Source organism: Dipteris shenzhenensis, chromosome 14 (assembly GCF_047967505.1).
Source record: "Dipteris shenzhenensis isolate YYH24624 ecotype China chromosome 14, Dip_SZ_1.0, whole genome shotgun sequence".
Classification (NCBI taxonomy): domain Eukaryota; kingdom Viridiplantae; phylum Streptophyta; class Polypodiopsida; order Gleicheniales; family Dipteridaceae; genus Dipteris; species Dipteris shenzhenensis.
In genome coordinates this window covers 52444691-52460340 of record NC_141609.1, presented here as the reverse complement: position 1 = coordinate 52460340, position 15650 = coordinate 52444691, and the positions used below count along the sequence as shown (strand labels likewise).

The window sequence follows — 15650 nt, the reverse complement described above, 5'->3', positions numbered from 1 at the left end:
GAGGCAGTAGAAGGGTAGGGGGAGGGTAGAGGCAGGGGGAAGGGGTAGAGGCAGAGGAAGGGTAGGGGGAGGGTAGAGGCGGGGGGAAGGGGTAGAGGTGGAAGAAGGGTAGGGGGAGGGAAGAGGCGGGGGGAGGGGTAGAGGCGGGGGAGAGGGGATCGTTTCTGCATTTCGGATACGAAGTCTCATTTAAAGCTTCAGACAAGGGTGCTATTGAGATCTTGGGTCCTTATGCGATTTCGTACACATTATGAAAGTTAGCCAAGCAAATAAGTCAACTTCAAAGTGGATTTGTTGTGCGAAGAGTACGTTATAACCCGTTGGCCCCAGGCTCTGTGGTGGTGGGTAAACGGTAAACCCGACTCTACAAACCCAAGAAGCAGCAGTAAGAGCATGAAAACTGGAGTTGGTGTAGTGCTAGCCAGAACGTAATTTAATGAGTCTCGGTATGGGGTTCCTTCTATCCACGAGGTGTGTTGAAATAGATAAAGGCATGGTGGGCGCATCTAACGGAGGTCGCAGTGTGCCAGGTTCCGCTGAAATAGGAGGAATAACAGCCCTCTACCATCCTCAAGATATGGCTACGCCACCATATCTACATATACAGTTAAGAGTCTAGGGAGCCAAAAAGCTAGAGCATGGGAAAATAATGATCTTAGCAAGAGCCATACATAACGACTACTAGTGTCCTCAAGGCTCTGGGATCTCCTGTAAACCCCCATGTGGTACATGGCGAATATTAGGGGAAGCAGTGATGGGGATTACCTCAAAAGTGTTGCAGAGAGCCGGATGAGGGGAGACCTTCACATCCGGTTTGGAGGGTGGTGATATCTTGACCCTACTATCATTATACCTTCGTTACGTTATCGGGACTAACTATATTCGTGACCTTTTTTGGTATGTGGGATTTTTTCCCTCCTTGGGTAGATAATTGATTGCATTTCATTTTCATAGTTTGTAGTTTCTTTCTATAGAACTTTTCGATATGAACCAACACTGGGGGAAGGTCCGACCCCTCCCCCCTCTATCCCGGTTCCCTATTGTTCCCCGGTCGAATTCTTCGTCTAACTTTCAAGCAATTCTCCGAAAGAAAATCTTTCCTTTTTTCCGATCATTTTTCGCGGAAACGAAGAACCTTTAGGGAACTCGACCAGTTCCCATTCTACTTAAGAAATTCTCTGGATTTGGCAAGGGATGAATTGCCGGTTGAGGTGGGGCGAAGCGGGGAAAGAGCAAACAGTAGCTACAGCCCATTCCGTCCCCAGCTGGGGGTGGGGAGGGGCCGAACAAAGGCCGGGGAAGTGCCCTCTCCCCAGAACCGAAAGATTTTTGGTATGCTGGAATCAGGTGTTCTTATAGAAGTATAAGGAATATCTTGCGAAGAATTATTGATGCTGATTCTGAAATTTGAATTTCTTTCCCGCCCACTTCTGCACGGCCAAAGTAATATGCCATCCTTCCTTCCTTCCAGAGAGGGGAATTGACTTTCCCACCTGAAAGGGCTCCTCAAAAATGTTGTTTGTTGAGTCTGGGCTGGCATGTGTTTTTGGCTGGTTGGGGCAACTAGCCAATGGCCGCACGGACAACAGGTTTAGACAGCTAGTTCTGCCCTCCAAGTAGTGTGTGCCTTCGCCTTTGGCTTAGGTTTGGTGCCCTTCAACAGTGGGCGATAGGCGAGTGAGCGCTACAGCAAACGAACAAGCATGCAACAGTGGGCGATAGGCGAGTGAACGCTAGAGCGAATGATAGGCAAGCGAGCTACAGTGATCGATCCCCCTCACCAGTAGCGAGCGAGCTACAACAAGCGATCTCCCTCACTAGTAGCGGGCAAGCGAGGTCGACCAATCGTCGACTCGAAAAGGTGGTATCTCCGAAGCAAGTCAATATGGTCTCACTTGGATTATGTTCTATGGAAGTCATGAGGAGCCTTGGTTGAATTCGATCTGACCAACTTCATAGATAGAATGGAATCTGGAAATAGTGTTGATGCTTTGTTTGCTACATATGGACACTTCGTCGTACTTGCAACTCTGGAAGAATTGAGGTCTTTTATTACTTATACGTTGCCTGTTTTCGCTTGAATTGATTAATTAAAAGGTCAAAGCCGCCTAGCTTGCGTGTGAATGACAACCAAAAAACGAGTGGTCTGCTTGCTCGGGTAACCCTCAAAAGCAGTTATCAGCATACGGAGGCACCTTCCAACCAACATTGGTGGGATGCGATGAAAGACAATGTTTCTCAGATGGTTGGCCGATCATCTCATCTTTCTTTGGATGAAGGCGCTCCTATGATCAACGCAAGTTAATCGTGCGACGGCGCTTCGTCCGTGCCTACGGCCGCTATTGAGGAGAATTTCTTCCTCGTGCATGAAAGGGTGTCGAGGGAGTGAAATAGTAATAATAATAGGATGCGGAGTCATTAGAGTTACACGACGATCAGTAATTCCATTGTTTAGTAATAGAAATAGCAGCGGCTATTTTGGCTCACTTAGCTCCTTGGGTAGAGCATTCCCATGTCCTGGGAAACAACAACTCGGTGGGAAAAACAAGAATGATTCAATATAGCGTCTAACAAACAAATCAAGAATTTTACTTCGAATCTTGGACTTTAACACCTCGCTCCTTATGGTGTTTCATGATCAGTATTGGAAAATGAATGGAGAAGTGGTAGAACGTGCGAAACCACACATTGGATCACTCCAGTGCGGCACGAAGCTGTTGACGCCCAGTCAACATATCCCATGCCGCTAGCGATGCTCCCTGGCACGAGAGGTGCGTGGAGGCAATTTCCGCGTCATAAGCACCGGGCAAAGGTTTATCGAGCAACTCAAGTGAGGCAAACCGCCTAAGGGAAGGAAGGGAGAAGGTCGTGAAGGTGGCCTCATTATCTGTATTAGAGGTCCAAATAGGGAGAAATGGTTGGGAGAACCTTAGTCCCTTGCTTCGGTTACCTTACAAGCCAACCACCAGGGTTTCTTGAAAACGAGAATGCGTTGGTGGGTCCTGCAGTGCCTATCAAGAGTGCACGCGCATACCCCGCGGGGTGATTATCACGACGGGCACCCTCCGCATCTCGGCACAGTGGAACGTGTAACCAACCCGGGGTCCTATTTCAACCTACACTTGTTCCATGTTGGAATGGGGACAAACCAAATCCTCAGGTCGGGTAGGATGGCACTACTTGCAAATACTGTCTGGCGGAGACGCAGGCGCGAAGCGTGGTAGGCCTGCCAGCGCGTGTCGAAAGCGGGAAAAGCAGCCCAGCCGCAGGGACAAGAACTGATGGAGCTACGGAACGAGCAGTCAAGCCGAGTCATTTGACGGGAATGGAAAGGCCGATTTATCCTCTTCAAGCTGGGGAAAGGAGTGAGAATGAGGAGTCGGCCCTATGGACCTACGGGCCAGGCTTAAGGCCAAGGCCTTAGTGGGTTTATGGTACGATAGACAGCGCCGCTTACAGAACAGAGAGGATAATTTGCTTCCGCGAGGAAGTATCCCCCCGGGACCCTAGAAGAAAGTTACAAAACTTTGCTTTGGGGCAGCAGCCTAAATTTCACGTACGCACATAAGCTACCGAACGAGATACATTTCACCGGAGAATGAATGCTGGGCCCCCGTAAGAAATGGCGTGAACCGTGTGCGGGGAGACTTGCACGTACGATTCTGCCGGGGGGATCTGGCCAACAAAAGACCAGCGCCTACCCAACTAGAGGCACGGAAAAATAATCGAGTATAAAACGTATCTTCAAGATTTACCTCATTTTGATCATTCAGAAGGCGACTGCGAAGTCACCGAATGAATGAAGTCCTCCTTAGAGGTGCTGTAGAGACCCACAACGAGGCGGATATTACTAATCAACATATGGGATATGGTGACGACAATAGCATGTCGTAAAAGGAGATAACTGAGAATAGCCAACTCTTGGCGTATCTCCAACTACATCCTTAAGTGGCAGTTGAATGGGGAGTATCGTGAATGTGAGGTGCCAGCGGAATGATCAGCCGGACGTGTTGGGAAGCTAGGGCTTTCTCCCCACCGCGTCTTTCCTTGTGTGTTGAAGATCTGAAGCGAGTGCACTGGGGATAAGGGAAACCGGGATTCGATATGAATATAGCAAACATCTGAAGCATAACCGCACACTCACACGACCTTTGCCAAGAGATAGGAGCATTCGGTGAAACCGGTGAACCACACTTTAGGATAGATGTGTGGGACAGAGGACTCGTAGTACCTGCCTACCTTCCGCTTTGGAAACTGTGTAAACAGAAAGTGCTGCTAGAAAGTAGAAGGGAAGGTTATCCCGAAATGAGGTAAAGGAGCGCTTGCCGCGCTCCGCACTTTCCCTAGCCCTTCGGGACTTCGACCCACGTTCGTTGCTTTGTTGGCTTTACAAACGAAGGCTTTAACCCCAATGTCACCTAAATGCTCATGGATGAAAGTACTTCGGCAAGGGAAAAATTAAACCGTGGTAACGTTGCACCCAACACCTAGGAATCTAGAACCGGTAACTCAAGTTGGAGAGCCGTGTGATGGGTGACCATCTCACATGGTTCAGAGAGCACTTGTGTATGTGATGCAAGTGAACGTGTGCAATACAGCAGCAGCTGGCATCGAGTAACTTTCAACCCTATCTATGTTCCTATGATGGCCCAAGAACACGCTTATCCTTCAGCTGTAGAGAGACCTTGTAATTCCAAGGTATCATTATGAGCTCAATATATATGAGTGTCATTTTGCGAAATAACTTGAATTCCAAATTATTTACCTGCTTTAACTACTTATGCTACGGATGAGGGAGCATCAACTCCATTCCCGTGGGCTTTTGATGAAGAGCGATAAAAACTTTTAGAATTCCATGAAAAAGTCTCGGGAGCCAGGATGCATGCTAGTTATACATGGCCAGGTGGAGTGGCATAAGATCTGCCTTTGGGCTTGAGTAGAAATATTTTTTCATTTACGCAATAATTTGCTTCTCGTATTGACGAATTGGAAGAAATGTTAACTGGTTGTGTGACATGAAGACATTGATAGCAATATGGGGGAAGTTCCCATTGGGCAATAGTTCTACCTGACCCTACTCAAGCACGCTTTGACTGTAAAGACTTGGTGTGAAGCCTTGAGGACAATGTCCCTCAAGATGGGAGCTAGGGTGAGCTGAGGGGGAGACAACGTAAGCAAATGTATATAAGCCCAGTGAAGCATGACCGAGGCGAGGTTAGGGCCACCTTCGACTGGTTAGTCTGACGGACTGTGAATGGATTCACCCTTGGCCTCTGGGCACGTCGAAACCACATGAGTTCACTGGGATAGAGCACGGTCCACCGAAATCGGCATAGGTTAGATGCCATTGATGGAACATGGTAAGCCCATATTCATATGTGCATCTGTAAGGGCTAAGCACATAACGAGATGTGGGTGGAGGAAAACCCGAAAAGCAAAGGCCGAGCTACCATGGCTCAGATAGGGGTACGTGACCTGCACTGGCCCACTTGGGTAAAGTGGCTTTCACCACGAATTGATTGAAGCAAATCCAGAGGCAGCTTGGCTTTAATCACAGATTTTAATCGGGCGAAGTAGCGCTTTGAGGTAAACAACTTGCCTTTCGCAAAATTGTGATGGTGAGACCTGGAAAGAAATTCCTACAGACTCTGCAGCCTAGTAACTAGTCCCGGCCAGCCTAGCATGAGCCCTCAACCTGCGCATCGGATCTACATCCCTTTTGATGCGGATGTAGCGCGTGTTTCGACTCTATTGGTCATGGTTGTTCCCCATTGCGGGCCACACAGTAAGTGGCCTAAGGCAAGCAAAAATCTCTTTGCTGCTTGTGTTGGCGAAGAATGAGCCGGGTGGGCTGAAGGCATGCTCAGAGTTTCTTTTCTTTTTGCAAAAAAGAGACTTCTATTATGTAAGAATGAAACTCGCAAGAGCAAGCTCTGTGCGGTGATACAACATGCTAGGCATGTAATAAAAACACCTCAGAGGAATGAGGTAGAAAGAAACCAAGGCTGAAGCTGAAAATGCCAACTCAACCCTGTAGAAGTCTCAGCAAAGAAGGGAGAGTCTCTCCAATCTCTAGAAAAGTAACTCTCCTAGAGGAGGCTGTTCGAGATGATCCCTGCATGGTCGCCCAAATGGCCATCAGCGTGTGTACCGTATCTATCCAAGTACTGGCCAAGATTTGAGAAGGGTGAAACTGAGAACCCTTTAAAGCCTCAGTGCATCTGGCTCTCCAAATGCACAGCCTTTCTGGTGTTTGTGTCGGCAAAAAGTAAGCCGGATCCTCGCCAATCAATCTGAAATCTAGTGCTATGGACGTTTACGCATAAACTAGAAATGCCCTTCATCCTCAAGCACTTGCAGATGCATTACAGGGGCCTCTTGGAATGCATTGGAGCTGTATGAAGGGAAACTTCCACGGAGTTAGGTGGATTTTGTGATATTGATTGGGCAGGTGATGGTGACACCAGAAGATCTACTACAGGGTATGTTTCATACTTGCATCAGCAGGGGCCATCTCATGGCTAAGCAAGAAACAACCTTCTGTTGCTCTTTCATTGATAGAGGCAGAGTACAGGGCTGCTTGCACAACAGCATGTGAGACGTTGTGACTCAGGTGAATCCTAGAGGACATGGACGTGACTTAGGAGGATGCAATGGTGATCATGTGCGATAATCAGAGCTCGCCAAGAACCCTATGTACCATGTATGGACAAAGCATATCAAAGTCCACTACCACTTTGTATGAGAGCTCATCATTGATGATATCATAGAGCTAATATACTATCCAACCGCTGACAACATATTAAATGTCTTCACAAAGGCGATCCCCAGGGAGTAGTTGGAGCACCTCATTCCATGCATGGGTATCGGCCCATAGTTGTGTCATTGAGAGGGGGTGTTAGAATATCATCGTCTCGGAGATGCCTTCGGAGCTGGCACGAGGTTGTCCTACTCCTCCTCCTTGGGTTCTTCAGTCTTCTCTACCTTCTTGATGGTAACCCTAGATTGGGGCAATTCCGGAAGTTCCTAAACCTCTTCTTCAATCTGGGGCTCTAACTATTTGAAGATCACATCTCTGCTAATGGTTGCTTATGCTCTTTTCCCCTCTTCCCTTCTTTCAATTTTTCTCCTCTTTTCATAAGCATATGTATTTGCCTATGCTTATGCTTATGCATGAGCATATGCTGATATGCTCATGCATAAGTCTTTAGCTTATGCTTTTTATCTTTTTCTCTTATGCTCATATGCTCATGCATAAGCATAAGCATATGCTTTCTTTCTTTTTCTCTTATGCTTATGCTCTTTTTCCCTCTTCCTTCTGTCTCAGGGGGGGAGAAAGCCCAACGAAAGGGCCTACCTATCCCAACCGGGAGTATGCTGGGATTCACGAAAAGCAGCACCTCACAATGTTCATGACTAATTGGATTCTGACGTATCAATAGGTACCAGGGGGGATTGCTACGACCATTATTGTATTTGTATTGAAGAGATGTGATAAAGTATTTGAATCACTGTACAACGTCTCAATGAAATGCCCGGTGGCATGATTGAAGCTGATGATCGAAGCTATGTCCTCCATCATGACCTTAAATGAAACAATCCACAAAATTGTGTGCCGTGTGGAATGTGTTGTTCTTAACCGAGGCTCAAGTTAAGCTCCGTCTTGGAACCCTGTGGTTAGGAGTAAAGAATCCCAAGGTAGCGTATCTCATTGGAAGGAATACGTGGAAAAGCATTAGGCGAGAAAACCGGAGAGGGCTTAGCGGGGCGGGGGAAGCGCTTCAGCGCTCCTTTGGAGCGCACTTTCCCACTCGCTGTAGGTAGGGTGCATAGTGCTTCTCCTTACATGAAAAATGCTAGTTTTCAACGGCGCTAGCACGGAAGCGCTATGATTGGCAAGGCTCTCTCCCTTGGATCTCGCCCCCCTCCCAAATGGTGGGGGGGCTTTGCCACCCCAATACTTTGAAGGCTATCGCCCCATTCCGGAAGCGCTCCCCCATCATTAAAGGGATAACCTTCGGAGTGCGCAAGAGCACCGGAGCGCTCCGGGTTCATGCCCAATGGCATGAAACCGGCCTCCGGCCTTCCCCCCCTGGTTGGGGGAGCTTCAGGGGGGACCCCCGTTAGGGGCATGAGGTTTCCTCTTGAAAGCACTACGCGCCTTCTCTTAGGGGTAGAGCAGGAATTGCAAGGCGTAGCGTCTACCTTCAAACAGAAAGAAGTGTCCGAGAGTTAGATAGTAGGTGGCTTGACGAGGATGACTAAGTTGACACGCCAAAGTTGGCATAGGGGAGTGCCCTATCGCAAGCGGTTCACAGTAGCGTTCATAGTAGTGCATTAGGATTCCGATGTACTGCGTCCAAGATCAGAACGGGCTTGCCGAACACTCCCGTCCCAGTTTGGAGGGAGCTAAAGCGCAACCATCTTATCCACTCAACTAGCAGGAAGTCGAAACACTGAGAGAAACCGAAAAACACGACGGCAATAATACGGAACCACGGGATCCCCCCAAGGAGAAATCCGATGTATGGATACGGAGTCCTCTACCTAGGCGGCTAAAATAACCTCCAGTCGAGGGAGGATAGCCTTTAGAAGCAACAGGGAACCTGAGAAAACGCTTTGCGTTTTCTTTCTCTTCGCGCCTTTTCCTGCCCGATCGAGAATCTGGTAGCTTGGTAGCACAGAAGAGAGGATTAGCATTACAACCATAGAAGATCAACCACTGACACTTCTCCTGTTGGGCCATGAACTGGAAAAACGCTCCAATGAGATAGAAAAGAATGTGTGGAATTCTCGGGATTATTTCCAAGCCTGAGGCTCTCATCGCTGGTTACGAAGCTATTTGAGGTCTCCCTTCTACTGGGCTGACATTTGGGAAGAGGAAAGGCAAGCCGAAGGTCCGAGGAAAGCTTAGTTGATAATGCTTTATCCCCTTGAAGGGCAATTGCCCAGATCTAACTCAGAAACATTGGATGGCATGGACACGGACTGGATTCATAACACTGCATTATCTATTTAGGTAGGCAAATACCAATTTCACGCTGGCTCGAGGATTGGAAATTGACGAAGACGAGATAGAGGAAAAAATACTATGCTGCCCTCTGAAATCCAGCAATGGGAACACATGACTTCATCACTTCGATTTGCAGATTTATGGACAGCAACTCATCCTTCAGTGATGGGATTTACATATCACCATAATGCTCTCACAGATTATTGGGCCAGGCTTGATAGATTTTATCTCATTCATGCTCAGCAATATGATGAATATACATGTCAGATGTGGACTGATTATTCACAACAATTATCTGATCACACTCCACTTTGGCTCACCCTTTCTTTTGGTATGCCTCTGGATGACTTGCAGCTCTCTTCAGTCAGAAATTTACAGGTTAATCAATTCTATCTTTCTCATGAAAAATTTCAGCATATGATCAGACTGGCTTGCAGGCCATTGCTATCCCATGCTCAGGAGGATCTGGAATTTGCTTGGATCTCTTTCATACATCGTATTCAAAATGTCATCAAGGAATATGGAAGATGGTACTTGGCAGAAACCAGACAGCATATCCAGTGGGCAAAATCATACAAGCAGTATCTTGTACAGATTAGTCATCAAAGATCTCTATCTGATTCTGAGCAGCATTTATTGTCTTGTGCTTCCTCTATAATTGATGCCAATGACAAACGCAAGGTGTCTAAATGGTAGATTAGGGCTAGAGTTAAACCTATGCTACATAAGGGCTGTTCCTCTAAATCTTTTTTCCGGAACTTACATGCACACAGACAAAGCCAATCTATCATGAGGGTAAGGAAATCAGATGGTCTTTGGACCCAGTCTCTCTCTCAGCTTGAAAAACAATGTCTGGATCATTTTCAGTTTCTTTATTCTCAGCCATCCTCTTCTGCACCTCAGGTCGCATTGGCTCGTAACAGATTTACTGAGCTTGTTTCTCCCATTGTCTCCCCGCAAAAAGCCTCAATGCTGGAAATGCCTTTTTCAGATGATGAATTGGATGAAGCCCTTAAGCATTTGGGTAAACATAAATCCCCTGGCTGGGATGGTCTGACGGTTGAATTTTTCGAAGCCTTTTGGCCAGAAATAAAGGGTCCAATTCTGCAGTTTATTAATGCAGCATGGCAGCACCAACATCTTCCCTCAGCTTGGAAGCATGGTTTGGTTAGGCTTGTGCCCAAAAAGATTCTTTGTGAGACTATGGATGACTGGAGACCAATTACTTTGATGCCGGTGATATACAAACTGATTGCCAAAATGTTGGTACATCGGATAAAGGATATCCTTCATGATGGACTTCATCCCAGGCAATATGGTTTTGTTCCAAGACGGCACATACATGACAATATCACTAACACTCTTATCGCAATGGAATATGCTAAATATTCAGATCAAGATGTGTTGGTCATGCAGGTGGATGTGGCGAAGGCGTTTGATACAGTACAGTGGGATTATGTCTCTCAAATCATGCAAAAACTTGGTTTTGGGCCAAAGCTATCTAATGTCATATATTGGCTTTATTCAAATTCTACTGCACAATGCTTTATAGGGAAACATTTGTCTGAGTCTTGGACTCTCGAACGTTCGGTTCGACAAGGATGTCCTCTCAGTGCCTTGCTTTATGCCATCGCTTCACATCCTTTGCTTCTTTATATGGATCACATGGTTGATACTGGACAGCTAGAGGGGCTTCAGATTTCTGGTTCACGACCCTTCATAGCGCAGGCCTATGCAGATGATTCATTCTTCATGCTAAAGAACAGTCCATTGGAGATTCGTCTGTTGATGGATACCCTTTCAGATTTTGGGTTGGCAGCTGGTCTTAAAATTAATTTTCAGAAATCAAAACTCTTGCCTCTCAAGCTTTGTGATTGGCATGCTATTCTGTGGCCAGGCCAGATTATTCAACCGGAAAATATAGTAAGACATTTGGGTTATCCTATTGGCTGGAAAATCAGTAATAAGCAACAAATGTTGTGGGTGTTCAACAAAATTCAGGACAAATTACAATATTGGAAGATTTCCACATGGCCTCTGCATGTATGGCTTTGTCCAGTCTATTGTTCTAGCTTATGTCCAGTTCTACCTTACTCTATTACATTGGTCATCTCGAGATCTCTCATCTTTTATGTCTCAAGCCATGGAGATTTTTTGAAAAACCAAGCTTCATAAAAAAGCTTTATGGTTGCTCAAAATGGACTTGCTTTGCTCACCCAGAATGCATGGTGGTTTGAATATAATAAACATCAAATATCATGTGTTGGCAAGAAAGATTACTATGCTCAAAACATTCTTTCAACAAGAGCAGCCTTGGTCTATTATGCTAGCAATTTTGTGTGGTCAGATGCGCACACATGCTTATGGACATTGGATAGTAGATCCATCGGAAGTAGTACTTGGAAAATTTCAAGGTAAAATCCCTGGTTGTCCATTTTCTAATTCCTTGATTCAGGATTGGAAGCAAGTACTCTCTCACATCAAATGGTCTCCTCATCCTGCTTCTCTAGCATCATCACTCAGATTGGAGAGTATTCATTGGAGTGCTGTGTTTTCCTCTCCCCTTGCTGTTCAACAACCCATCAGAGCTTACAATCTTATGAAAATGGGTATCCGGTTCATTGATGACGTTGTAGATATGCAAGGAAATATTCTCCTTTTTCCAGCAGCATGTAGACAATACAACCTGGCTATGCATCATAGACCTATTTGGAAAGCTATTGCTGATCTCCTACTTCCTCTGGTTCCGATTCCGACATTGAATGGCAGTGACAGGCTTCAAGATTGGCACCTTCAGTCTTCGAGTTCAAGCATTTCTTCTAAGCCTTTGCAGTCATTGACATCTATACAGGGTTATAGATTAATATTACCTCCTCCTTGGATTGCCCATCATGCTAATTCTTTATGGCATCTGAACAAATCATTAGCCTGGTGGAAAGGAAGATTGCAAATGATATGGAAGTTGAAAATGCCAGGGAGTGAAATTGGCTAAACGACGAATAGCTTCACCTCTCTGTCCAAGATGTCACCTTGCATCGGAGAGTATTCCGCATTTATTGTGGTTTTGTTCATTTTGCGGGACCCTTGGGCACTTTGCTAGAGATTGCCCAAGGAAGAGAAAAAGACCCAAGAGGTCTTCTGGTGCGGCTCCTTCACGTACTACCCCGTCTGCACCTTCCCTGCGGCCTGTACCACGCACTCCAGGACTACCAGGAGCAGCAGGGCGCCCTGCTTCGTGCACCCCAGGACCACCAGGGGCAGCAAGGCGCCCAAAGCCTGCAGCACTCCTAGTACCACGTTGGAGAGCAGTCAGAGTGGCTCCTTTACCTCAGGAGGAGACCTTTGATCCGCTTCAGACAGATGCCATACGGATTCCAGAGGTGGATGTTGCTGCAGCCCGAGATACTACAGTTCCACATCAGGAGGGGCCTTCAGATGCACCAACCCCAGCCATTTTGGTTTCTGATCACGAGGGGGCTACCGATACTTCTCCCCCTCAGACTGTTCATGCCACAGCTGAGGGAGTGTATGCACAGATGAGGACTCTAGATCCTTCTTCAGCCCAGCCACAGGCCTCCTCAGCTCCCAGCTCCAGATTTGCTGATAGAGGCCTGGCAGGTCCTTCTCCTCCTTCCTCCACGAGTGCAGGTCTTCTTCACACTCCTCGGCCAGACTTGCTTTTTAGGAACTCTTTCCCTGCCCTTTCTGGTATTAGCAACTTCTACCTCTCAGTTGCTTGTACCAGGAGACGAGATATTCTGAGATGTGAGATTGGTGTTCGCCAGCAGTTGGCAGCTTTGCAGAGGGAAGAGCAGAAATGACCTTCAAATGCTTGGATTCAGGAGCAGCTTGCTGCAGCAAGGGCTCATCAGCAGGTATTGCTTGGTCAGAGAGCAGAGTATGCCTTTCATGCACGGGAGTCCTTCTGGATTCACATGGGTGGCAGAGTCAATAAACACTTTCTCTCTACTCTTGGCCCTAGACATAGTAGAGAGAGTGTATCCCAACTTATTGACTCACATGGGGTTTTATAGACAGATCTTGATGATGTCTTGCACATAGCTTCAGATTTTTATGCCACCCTTCTTACTGCTGATCCTGAGACATGGGATAGAGAGGATGCCAGACAGGTTATTTGGCAGAGCATCCCTTTGTTGGTGAAACCGGATATGCATGTTTTGCTTGATGCACCTTTCACCAACACAGAGTTCAAGACTGCACTTTCAGCCCTTCACAAGGGCAAGTGCCCAGGTTCTCGGCTGGCCTTACCCCCTCTTTTTTGATTGCATTTTTTGATTGCATTCTGGGATATGATTGGAGACTACATTACTTCAGCCCTGCAGGGCATTTGGGACTCTGGTGAGATGCCCGGGTCGCTTACAGAAGGTCTCATCCACCTTATCCCGAAAGGAGGTTGCAGAAATCTAGTGTCCCAGTGGAAGCCTATCACACTTGTGGGGACTTGTTACAAGATTCTGGCAAAGGCAATCAGCCTCCGATTGTAGCCCCTTCTCCCAGATCTTATTCATGACACTCAGACGGGATTTGTGCATGGCAGAAGCATTTTTTATAACATTTTCTCTTTCTGGGAAGCCTCAGAGTGGGCCATGCAGAGCGGCCAGGAATCTAGCCATTCTACTTTTGGATTTTGAGAAAGCTTATGACAGAGTAGATTGGGTTTTTCTGGAGGGCACCCTTCTACGTTTTGGCTTTATTGATGCTTGGATCAGAGGTGTTTCCTCTTTGTACAGATCAGCCCACAACCAGGTACTTATTGGTGGGGTAAGGGGTGAGAGATTTCAGATTTCCAAATCAGTCCGTCAGGGATGCCCCCTTGCTCTTTTCCTTTTATTATTTGTGGCCGAAGCTATGAGTATTTATGTTAGATCTCAAGCTGACATCTTTGGGCTGAGACTTCCCATTAGAAGGAAAGAGGAGTTACTTGACAGTGAGTTGGCAGATGACACATCACTTTACTTGGATGCCACTCCACAGACGCTCACTTCTTTCAGGACAGCATTGGATTTATTTTGCTTGGCGGTGGGGGCGTAGATAAATTGGCATAAATCCAATGGATTTTGGATCAGTGATGAGGACACTCCAGTTTGGGGGCTTGACATAGGATTCACTTGGGTTCAGAGGGGTGTGCCTGTCAGGTATTTGGGCTGCCAGGTCGGTTTGGATATTTCTTCCACGCAGTAGTTTGCTCCCGTGTTGGAGAGCATCAGGAGGAAGCTCCTTTTTTGGAGCTCAGCCAAGCTGGATCTTGCCTCTAGAGTTGTGGTGGTCAACCAGGTCCTCTTGGCCACGGCTTGGTTTGTTTGTTCTTGTTGGTGCTGTTCTAGGGACTGCATCACTTAGCTTAGGAGACCGATCAAAAATTTTCTTTGGAGTGGGCTTGATGGCACAGCCGATACCTTAGCCAGGGTGGCTTGGGAGACCCTCATCCTCCCTACACAGGAAGGGGGTCTCAATATTATTGATCCATATTTACAGTGCAGAGCTTTACTATGCAAGATGGTGGTGCGCGGACTTATGCGAGATGGTAGGAACTGTGGAAGGCCTTTCTTATTAGCAACATACAGAGGTGCACACCTTCTTTAGGAGGAGACTGGATGAGCAGTATTAGGTGGATCTTCACCACAGCACACCTCAGATCACCTTCATCCCCTCTCATGGTGGCCATTCTGAAAGCATGGGCCAGTTTCAAGAGCACTCTTTAGAGGATTCCTCCTTCCTCTCGTGAAGAGATTGATAGGCAACCCATCATGTGGAATGAAAGTATTTTAGATGATCTTGGCAGACCACTTGGTGCCTCACTCTACATGCAGTGATCCAGGTGGGAGAGGCGACCTGCATCATCTTTGGGTTCTTGGAAAGCTTTCCGCAGGTTTCCAGAGGAGACCAAGTCTCAATTGACAGGACATCTCAGAGGGAGTGCAGGGAGGATCTTGCAGATTGAGGCATCCCTTCCAGAGGATTGGGTAGACACAGATGATATGCCACTCACTTGCTCCACTTGGGCAGGTACTTTTACGAGAGGCGGTGTTTCGCTTCAGGTTTTGGCCTTTCGAGGTGCATAGAAGGATGCTTTAGTTTTTAGTGTGCAGGATGGTGGAAGATTGCTCAGATCCACAGAGGACATCTTGCTTGAGTCTGCTTTTCAACCTATCAGGGTTGTAGGTCTTTTGGTGCAAGGATCAGATTCAGAGTGGTTCCTCGACCCAGACACCCGGCTACTCTCCACCGGGTCTTGGAGGCTTTGGCTCTACGGGGGAGTTCCCATTAGGTATTTGCAGTACCCTGGAGAGTGGGAGTGGATTGACACAGGGCATCGAGAGAAGAGCATCCCCTTCTTTCGTTACACGGTAAGTAATGTCAGGAGATTTCAGCTCAGTAGTAGAGGTTGGAGACCTTCCAGAGTTCCTCATTGGGTGACATTTGATATCACTACGGATCTGCAGAGGTGCTTCTAGAGGAGACTCTGGAAATCCCACAGGAATAGAAAGATCACTCTCTTCTTTTGGCTCTCTATCCATGGTGGGATTGCAGTGAACCTTTGGAGATCCAGCGACCCTACTTGCCCTCATTGCCTCTCTGCTTCGGAGACTATTCAGCATTGTTTATGGGACTGCAT

The 15650-nt window shown here is 47.0% G+C and overlaps 1 protein-coding gene and 1 pseudogene across 1 annotated transcript in view; both read right to left on the bottom strand.

Annotated features, from left to right (window-relative positions):
• The window catches only part of LOC147894808 (dynein regulatory complex subunit 7-like), a 589338-nt gene that overhangs the window by 403370 nt on the left and 170318 nt on the right, over positions 1–15650 (bottom strand).
• LOC147894809 (uncharacterized) lies at positions 3757–4611 on the bottom strand (annotated as a pseudogene).